Source organism: Octodon degus, unplaced genomic scaffold (genome assembly GCF_000260255.1).
Source record: "Octodon degus isolate 3935 unplaced genomic scaffold, OctDeg1.0 scaffold00249, whole genome shotgun sequence".
NCBI lineage: Eukaryota > Metazoa > Chordata > Mammalia > Rodentia > Octodontidae > Octodon > Octodon degus.
In genome coordinates this window covers 2,241,698-2,249,318 of record NW_004524825.1, presented here as the reverse complement: position 1 = coordinate 2,249,318, position 7,621 = coordinate 2,241,698, and the positions used below count along the sequence as shown (strand labels likewise).

Below are 7,621 nucleotides of genomic sequence, written 5' to 3'. Positions count from 1 at the left end.
TCCCACAGTCCAGAAGGGTGGGCACCCTACTCTCGCCAGTGCCCAAAGGAGCAAGCTTGCCCAAGCTGGTGAGCAGTGAGGCCAGCATCTGAACCAGCAGGCCGGCTCTGACCTCAGCGTGCCACGGTGTGTTGGAAAATTCCACCGCCCAACCCTGGTCTGCAGTCCATCTCCGTGCTGGATCTACTCCCACGATGGCCACTGTGAGCTACCAAAGGGATCAGGAAGTCGCTGACACAACCTCTGGAGGTGGGACAGCCCACAAGCCAGCTTGCACGAGCCAACTGGCCAGGGAACTACAGGCACAGAGCCACTGCTGTGGCGCACGTGTCACTTCCCTTCTCTCTGGTGAGCTTAGTGAGAGGCTGCGAGCTTCGGGGCTGCTGGGCCACTGGAATCCTGGTTACCTGATAGAGTACTCTGTAGCCTCAGACAAGGTGCTTCCCTCTCTCAGGCCAGCTAGCTCGGGTCTAGAAGGAGTTGTTTGCAGCTTCGCTGAGCTCCGGGACGCGAAGCCCGGAGCCGGCATGGAGTAGCTGTGCCGTCAGGACTTGGTTGCTCTGCGCTGCTCCTTTGCTGTGTTCTGCACACCAGGATCACCTGGAAACATGACTGCACTTTCTTCAGAGGTCCTGGCCACTGTGCCTGCCTGATGAGGTCCCAGCTGGCCCCATGCCAGGTCCTAGTAAGGGCCTCTGCGGCTGTGGTGACCTTACAGCAGCCCGGCTGGTTTCTGGACAGCCATAGATGCATTTTGCTGTTTTGTTTCCCTTTTTTGTATCACGAAATAGAAGGTGGTTTGAAGGTTCTACAGCACTGACTTCGAGCCTCTTCCCATGTGGGGCTGTGTGGTCCCAGGACGACACGTCACGACAGGAAGCGTAATAGTGAGCAAGCCATCTGCATACTTTCCTCTGCGTCAGAGTTTGGACAACACCTCTCAGTTGTGCGCATGCTCCAAGAGGAGCCTGGAAGTCTGGATTCAACCCAGTGTGCTGACTTGTGTGCCCACCTCTGCTCAGGAGGCCATGCCCTGTCCTGCCTGCGCTCCATCACTCTCAGCTGCACAGGTGGGAAGCCACATTTTCTGCGAGCAGGGCGCTGTGCAGGGACAAACTGAGTTGTAGCCTCTGCCTTCTGGGTGCATGGTGAAATCGTCATTCTGTAGCCCCTGCGTGAACTGTTCCCTTGCTAATGAGACCTTTCTCTTCGAGGTTCCTATTTTTTATATCAGTGAAGTCAACAGGAAATTATAATCAATATTTAACAATTTCTCATTTGTTTCCATTGTGCATCTTAGAAATGCTTACTGCCACCAACAACCCCAAGAAGATTAAACTTGTTAAAGAATACAGGGAAACAGATCATTGGGCTTATATTTGGTGTCCTCCAGAGCAGGGCGTGGGGCTGTGCTACAGGTAGACTCGCCCTTTGCCAGTCCCGAGAGTGCTAGGCCTGCGCACCCAATGTAGAGCCTGAGCTTGCGCTTGCGTCCAGTCATCTGTTCAGACCTCACACCCGCGTCCTGCCCCTGGGGTGCTGTGGATAATCCCCAGAGCAGCACCCTCCCCACTGCAGGCTGTGAGCTGAGGGTCAGGCGCCCTCTGAGGGTGGTCCTATGCAGGCTGACCTGCACCCTGAGCACACCATGTACTGCAGGTGCCTTACCGCCAGGAGCCATCTCATACCTTAGACGTCCGGGTCACTGGGGGCCCTGTGCAGCCAGCAGGCAGCAGAGCTGGCCTCCCCCAGGGCCTCCCAGCCCACAGACCGTGGTCCAGCTGCTGTCACTGCATAGGAGGTCCCCACCCCGTCCTGGGCCTGCTCCGTCTCGTTCCTGGGTTCCCGCAGATTGCAGCCTCCAGCTGCTAAGGTCGCTGGATGCAGCTCCCCAAGCCAAGGCGGGGTGCACATGAGGTCCAGCAGGGTGGCGGGGCCTGGAGCTCCAGAGCCCCATTCTGTGGCTTTGCAGCTGGCGGTGCAGACGCGACGGCCACATCTGCAACCTCTCTTCCCCTCTCCCGGTCCTGACTCTGCCAGCCAGACGGCCCCTGACCCCCATGTCATCCCTACAGACCGTCAATCGTGAGTCCATCGGAGGCTTTGGGGGATCCCCAACAGCCAGGGTGAAACTGGGGGAGCAGGAGGAGCCAGGGGCAAAGGCCTGAGGAGTTAGGGATAGAGAGCCAGGCCTTGAGGCCCGGGGAAGGAGGGCCCCAGTGTGGTGCTGGCTGGGGAGCACCTTCAGCAGGAGGCCCTGCAGATGAGCACCGAGGACAGGCAGGGTTCCCACAGGGGAGCCTCATCAGAAAGGCAGACGTGCGACGGCCAGGTGCTTGGGCGTCCAGAGCCGGCCAGGACAGGTGGAGAAGCGCCTCAAGAGGAATCTGGAAACAGAGGCTGGGGTCCACGTCCCAGACAGGACCCTGGGGGCCAGACGGGGGAGCCGGAACTCCGTACCTTCGGCAGGGCAGTGGGGAGCCGCAGGAGGACCAGGAGCAAGGGATGAGGGCAAGCGGTCAGCGAGATGTGTCTACTTCTCAGACAGCCTGCCTGTGCCCACACACAAGATTCCAGAGACTGCCCGCATGAAGCCCGGCACCAGTCCTGTGAGCTTGGGGAAGCTTGGCACAAGTCCACAGGACTCTGATGATGAACACAAGTGGCCGTCAAACCCTGGAGTGCCACGTTTGCGTCAGACCACGACAGGGCCAATATGCGCCTTGGCACGGTGCTCCTGGGCCCCACAAGGCCGGCCTCAGCCCACTTGTTGGCAGCCACTGAGGAGCAAAGCGAGGAGCATCCCTCAGAAAGCAGCAGCTCCCAGAGGCCCCTGCGGAGATACTTCCTTGGCCACATCTGCTGGACTGGGCTGTCCACCCTGGGCAGGGGGCCACACAGCAAGGGGAAGTGGGCTAAACTTGGGGGGCCTACTGCTTCCTCTTCTGCCATTCGGGAGCCTCTCTGCACTCCCCATTTCTTCACCTAGAGTGCAGACAAGAGTCCTTCTCAGGCCTGTGGGTGCAGCACTCCCGCAGGGAAAACAGGTGAGAACTGGAGAAATCGGGGAACACACACACCGCTAGCTCAAGGCCAGGGCATGGGCTTTGGGGGGGCGGGGGAAAGGGCCCGGCTGTCTCACTCTCCTCGGTGAGGAGACAGCCACGGCCGGCCTCTGTGCCTGGCCACCTCTCCCGCTTCTCGATCAGCCATCGGTGTCTTAGGAGAAAACCACGGAATGACCCTCTGTACCTCTGTGGCTGCCTGCGAGACCACGCCCAAGCCATCGGGGCCAGGGTGCCCTTCCGTAGCGTGACCCGAGCCGAGTCCAGAGCTCTGCCTGACCTCCAGGTCTCCTAGATCTGTTCAGGTCACAGACCCCCGTCCAGTGTGATGACAGCAGGGCTTCCTTTGGCAGTGGGTGTGCGCAGTGCCGCGGCCTCCGGGGCTTTCTGCAAAGCTGCAGGCAGGCAGGCAGACACTGCGCCCCGCAGGGTGTGGATGAGGCTGGGGACCAGAGGCTGCCCCCCTGGGATGCAGCCTAGGAGAGAGGAGGCCAGCTGCTGGGGAGTGCTGCCGAGAAAACAAAGCAGGGAGGGGGAGGGGAAGTGCCAGAGATGGGCACAGACACGGTGGCCAGGCAGGCGACATGGGTGTCAAGATTAAAGGAAATGAGGGGCCTGCGGTGGCCATCTGGGGAAGTGAATTCCAGCCCCAAGGAACCCCTACTGTAGTGCGAAGGGCGTGAGCCTGCAGGGTGCCTACTGTCTTAGGAAGGGGCCTAGGCTGGAGGCGCAGCGGAGCAGAGGGAGGAAGGAGGCCGACCAGGCCTTGTAGACAGCAGGGCTCCTGCGGTGGGACTCAGGCCATGGGGAGTCGTGCAGCTCTGGGCACAGGGACCAGGGCATGGGGGCAGGCCGGGGGGAAGCAGCTCAGTCTGCCTGGTGGCTACTGCTTACTGCAGCCGTCGGGCGGCAGCCTATGCCAGTGGCTAGGACCAGGAGGGCAGCCGGAGGGCAAGAGCTGGGAAGGGTGGGACTCGGATGTGCTGGGAAGAGGGGCAACAGCAGTGTCCTCTGGATCAGACGTGCACGTGGCAAGCGCACAGCGGAGGCGCGGTCCCGGTGGGCCTGGCAGCTTGAAATTGGGCGCGCCATGAGCTGAGATGGAGGGCCTCTGGGGAGAGGGCTTGGGTCAGGCCGGGCTCAGGTCGCTAGCGTGGCCCAGCTTCTAGTGGTGGGCTAGGGGCCATGCTGCATAGGTGACTGTCTAGTGGCTCTCCGGGGACATGCAGGCAGGGTAAGCAATTAGCCCTCTGACATCACTGCCGCAGGCTTGCAGGACATGCCGGGGGCTGGACACCACAGCCTCCCTGGGGACACCCTGGCGCACGGGTGGGGCTCCAGCGGAGGCCTGGTTGCAGAGCCTGGGCTTCCTGCGTGGCTCTGGCTAGTGCACACTGAGGGACAGGAGGGAATTCTAGTGGCTTCCTGCCAGTGTCCCCGACAGCCGGGACATCCTCCGCTCTACCCAGGGATTCGGGATTCCCTTCAAGAGACCTGCTGGGCAGCTCCCAGCTGGAGGGGCCGCTGAGAGCCTGGGTGACCCGCCTCCCTGTGGGGCCTGGAGGCAAGGGCAGCCATGGGCCAGCCCAGAGGGTCAGTCACCAGGGAGCAATACCCTCTCCTGCCTGCCTGACCCTCCTAAGCAGAAGGGCGGGCCCAGCCCAGGTGAGTCCTTCCCACCCTCTGTGCTGTGCAGAGGAGCACTCAGGGGTGGTGGGCAAGCTCAGAGCCCCACGGAGGAATTGCGCTGAGTTCTGCAGGGACCGGGAGCTTTCCTAAGGTCTGGGGTGCAGAGGCAACGCAAGGAGCGCTCCGTGGGTGGCGACGCCGCTCGGACTCCTGAATGGAGGCCCAGCCTGGCATTGGCCCGTATGCTAGAGCCAGGGCATGCTCTGTCAGAGTAGACCTGGGAGTAGCCTCGGCCTCCCGAGACTGCACTCAGCTCCTGCAACTGCTGCCACCTGTGGAAGTCCAGGTCCCTAGGGCGCCTGGAGCAGGCTCTGATGCAGCAAGTGTGCAGCCAGGCCGCTCTCTGGGAGAGCAGGGAGGGGGCGGGAAGGGGGCCACAGGTCTCAGCTCTAGTGCCAGGCCACCTGAGCCCTTTGCAAGGAACCCAGGCTCCTGCAGAAGCCGCAGGTGTTGGCCTGGATGCCCCTGCTGAGAGGAGCGCACCAGCCCAGCCCAGCTTGGACTAGGGCTTCCCGTCTTCCGGGGTCAGGACCCCGTGGGCAACATGCACAGCCAGGGGCCCTGGGTGCCCTGGACGGGGAGGGGCAGGTCCAGGTCAGTAGCCCGCCCTCTTGAGAGCCCTGGTGCCCAGGTGGCCACTGCAGGGGGGTTCTGTGGTCATGCCGGAGAGCTGGTGGTGGAGAGGAGGAGGAGGAGCCTGACGCTCCCCATGCAGCAGCCGCCCACTGCAGGTGAGCGCCCCTCCCAGAACAGAGGGCTCCCTAGCTCTGGAGTCAGGGAGCCCCGGGAGGGGTCCACCAGATGGCTCTGGGATGAGCCTGGCCTGCATGCCAGTCTACCTGCCGGCCTGTCTCTCCACCTCTCTCCGTCCCCGCGCCTCTCTCCGTCACTGCCTGTGCTTTTCCTGGCTTGCATCTCCCCCTAGCCCTGTCTTTGTCTCTTGGTTTCCTAGGGTCTGGTCTCCTCCGAGGGCTGGCCCCCACCAGGCTCTCCGTTTTCGCGCATCCTGCCGGCCTGGCACACCCAACCGTCCAGCTGGGGGTGCGGGAAAGAGCTGCCATGGCCTGAGGGTCTCCTAGTCAGCGCGCCCGGCCCGCTGCCCGGCTGGGTCCACTTGCCCACTTGCCATGCCCGATGCCTAGCGCCCTCCTGTCTGTGGCCCCTGCACCTGCTCAGCAGCCAGGCTGGCAGAGCCACCTGCAGCCCCCGCCGCTCAAGGCGGCTACGCGGGCTGAGCTCAGGGACCCGAGGAGGTGAGTGCGCTCTCCTGGGCTGGGCTGGGCTGGGCCAAAGTCTGCTTTGCCCCAGTGCTGGTTTATATTGACTGCTGCAAAATACAGCTGCCCACCCGCCCCACAAAGCCAACCCGGGCCTCTTTGCCCTCCGGAAAGTCTCCGAGGTTCCCGGGGTCCTTGGGCGTTTGCAGCTCGTTGGCCGCCTTCGGCCCTGTCCTGGCCCTGGAGTCCTGTGAGCTGAGGCTCAGGGCCAGTCTGGCTGGGCCGGAGGGGTCGCAGGCAGGGCAGGGCAGAGCAGCACAGCTCAGCTTCTCCTTTAAGGCCAGAGCCGCTTGCCGCGGCGGTGTGAGGGTGTGTGAGTGTGCGGCGTGCGTGTCTCCTCCTCCCCGAGTGACACGGCAGTGAGAAATGCCTATCAGTAACTTAAACCCCGAAACTCCACCTTCCGGGCGCACGGCGCGGCGCGGCTCGCTGGGCTCGGCGCGGAGCAGGGCGGTGGGAATGGAGCAAGCAGATTGAGGCCGCCGCTGCAGCGCCACCAGCCAGCATGAACTTGGCCGCGAGCTGAAGCCCAGACCTGAGCCAAAGCCGGAGCCCAAGCCCCAACCCCAGCCGGAGCCCAAGCCCGAGCCCGAGCCCGAGCCCAAGCCCACGGCAGCGGGCGCGGGGACGCGGGGGCGCGGGGCAGCGGCCGCGAGCGGGGGAAATTTGCTACCGGGCTTGGACGTTCGGCGGGCGCCTGCCCCTCGGACACAGCCCAGGTCACATCAGAGCTCCACAGCACGGTAAGGGTGAGGGCCGGCGGGGAGGTCCCACTGCTCAGGAGGGAGGATCCGGGGCGCGTTTGTGGCCCCTGCTTGCAGGCCCCATGGCTGAGGATCCGGGGCCCCGGGTGTCATGAGCCAAGAGCCCCCGAAGTTTGCTGGGAGCGCAGGGCCCACCTGGACTGGGAGCTGGTCATGCCCCTTCTGACTAGCCCAGCCTGGCTGAGCACAGCTCCAGTTGCCCCCCCGGCCAGGGCCCGGTTTCTGCCTGCTGCTAGTCGCCCCGCAGGCAGGCGTGCGTCTGAAATCAGGGAGGCAGCTGCACCGGGAGGAAAGGCAGAGGAGCGCGAGCTGAGCGGGCTCTGAGCTCCCCTGGGCTACCTGGAGGCTTCCGTGCCTTCCCAGCAACCCTGGGCCGGTCACAGCCCAGGTGCCAGCAGCGAAGCCGCTTTGGCTGCTTTGGGTGCAGGCACCAAGCACCGGGTGGGCAGCGGGCTCAAGGGGAAGAATACTCCAGCGGCGAACCCGTTGCTGCCGCGGAGCGTGGTGGAGAGGGCTTGTGCGCCCCGGGGAGCCCCCTGCCCTGAGCTCTTAGCCCTGCCAATTTCTCCCGGGAGAGCAGCCCTCAGCGATCTGAGGAGCCGAGTGGAGCGGAGCTGGCGACTCCACGCAGCTTCTGGCGACTCCACGCAGCTTCTGCTGCTGTCCCACCAGGCGCTCTGGGCTTCTGGGCATCCAGGGAGGCAGAGTGCAGAGCCGGGCGCGGCCAGGGCAGGCGGGAAGCCCCCCCGGAGCGCCACCAAACACTTTTCTGGGCCAGTTGGCTTGATCAGGCTTCGTCCAGGTGCAGTGTGTGACCTAAGCCTCC

The 7,621-nt window shown here is 63.8% G+C and overlaps 1 protein-coding gene across 1 annotated transcript in view; it reads left to right on the top strand.

The window, feature by feature from the left end:
* The first annotated feature begins 6,695 nt into the window (after positions 1 to 6,695).
* Positions 6,696 to 7,621, top strand: part of Mamld1 (mastermind like domain containing 1) — a 109,797-nt gene continuing 108,871 nt past the window's right edge. The window contains exon 1 of the mRNA XM_023706290.1: positions 6,696 to 6,774. The gene's annotated coding sequence lies outside the window, so the exon portion shown is untranslated. The remainder of the gene's footprint in view (positions 6,775 to 7,621) is intronic.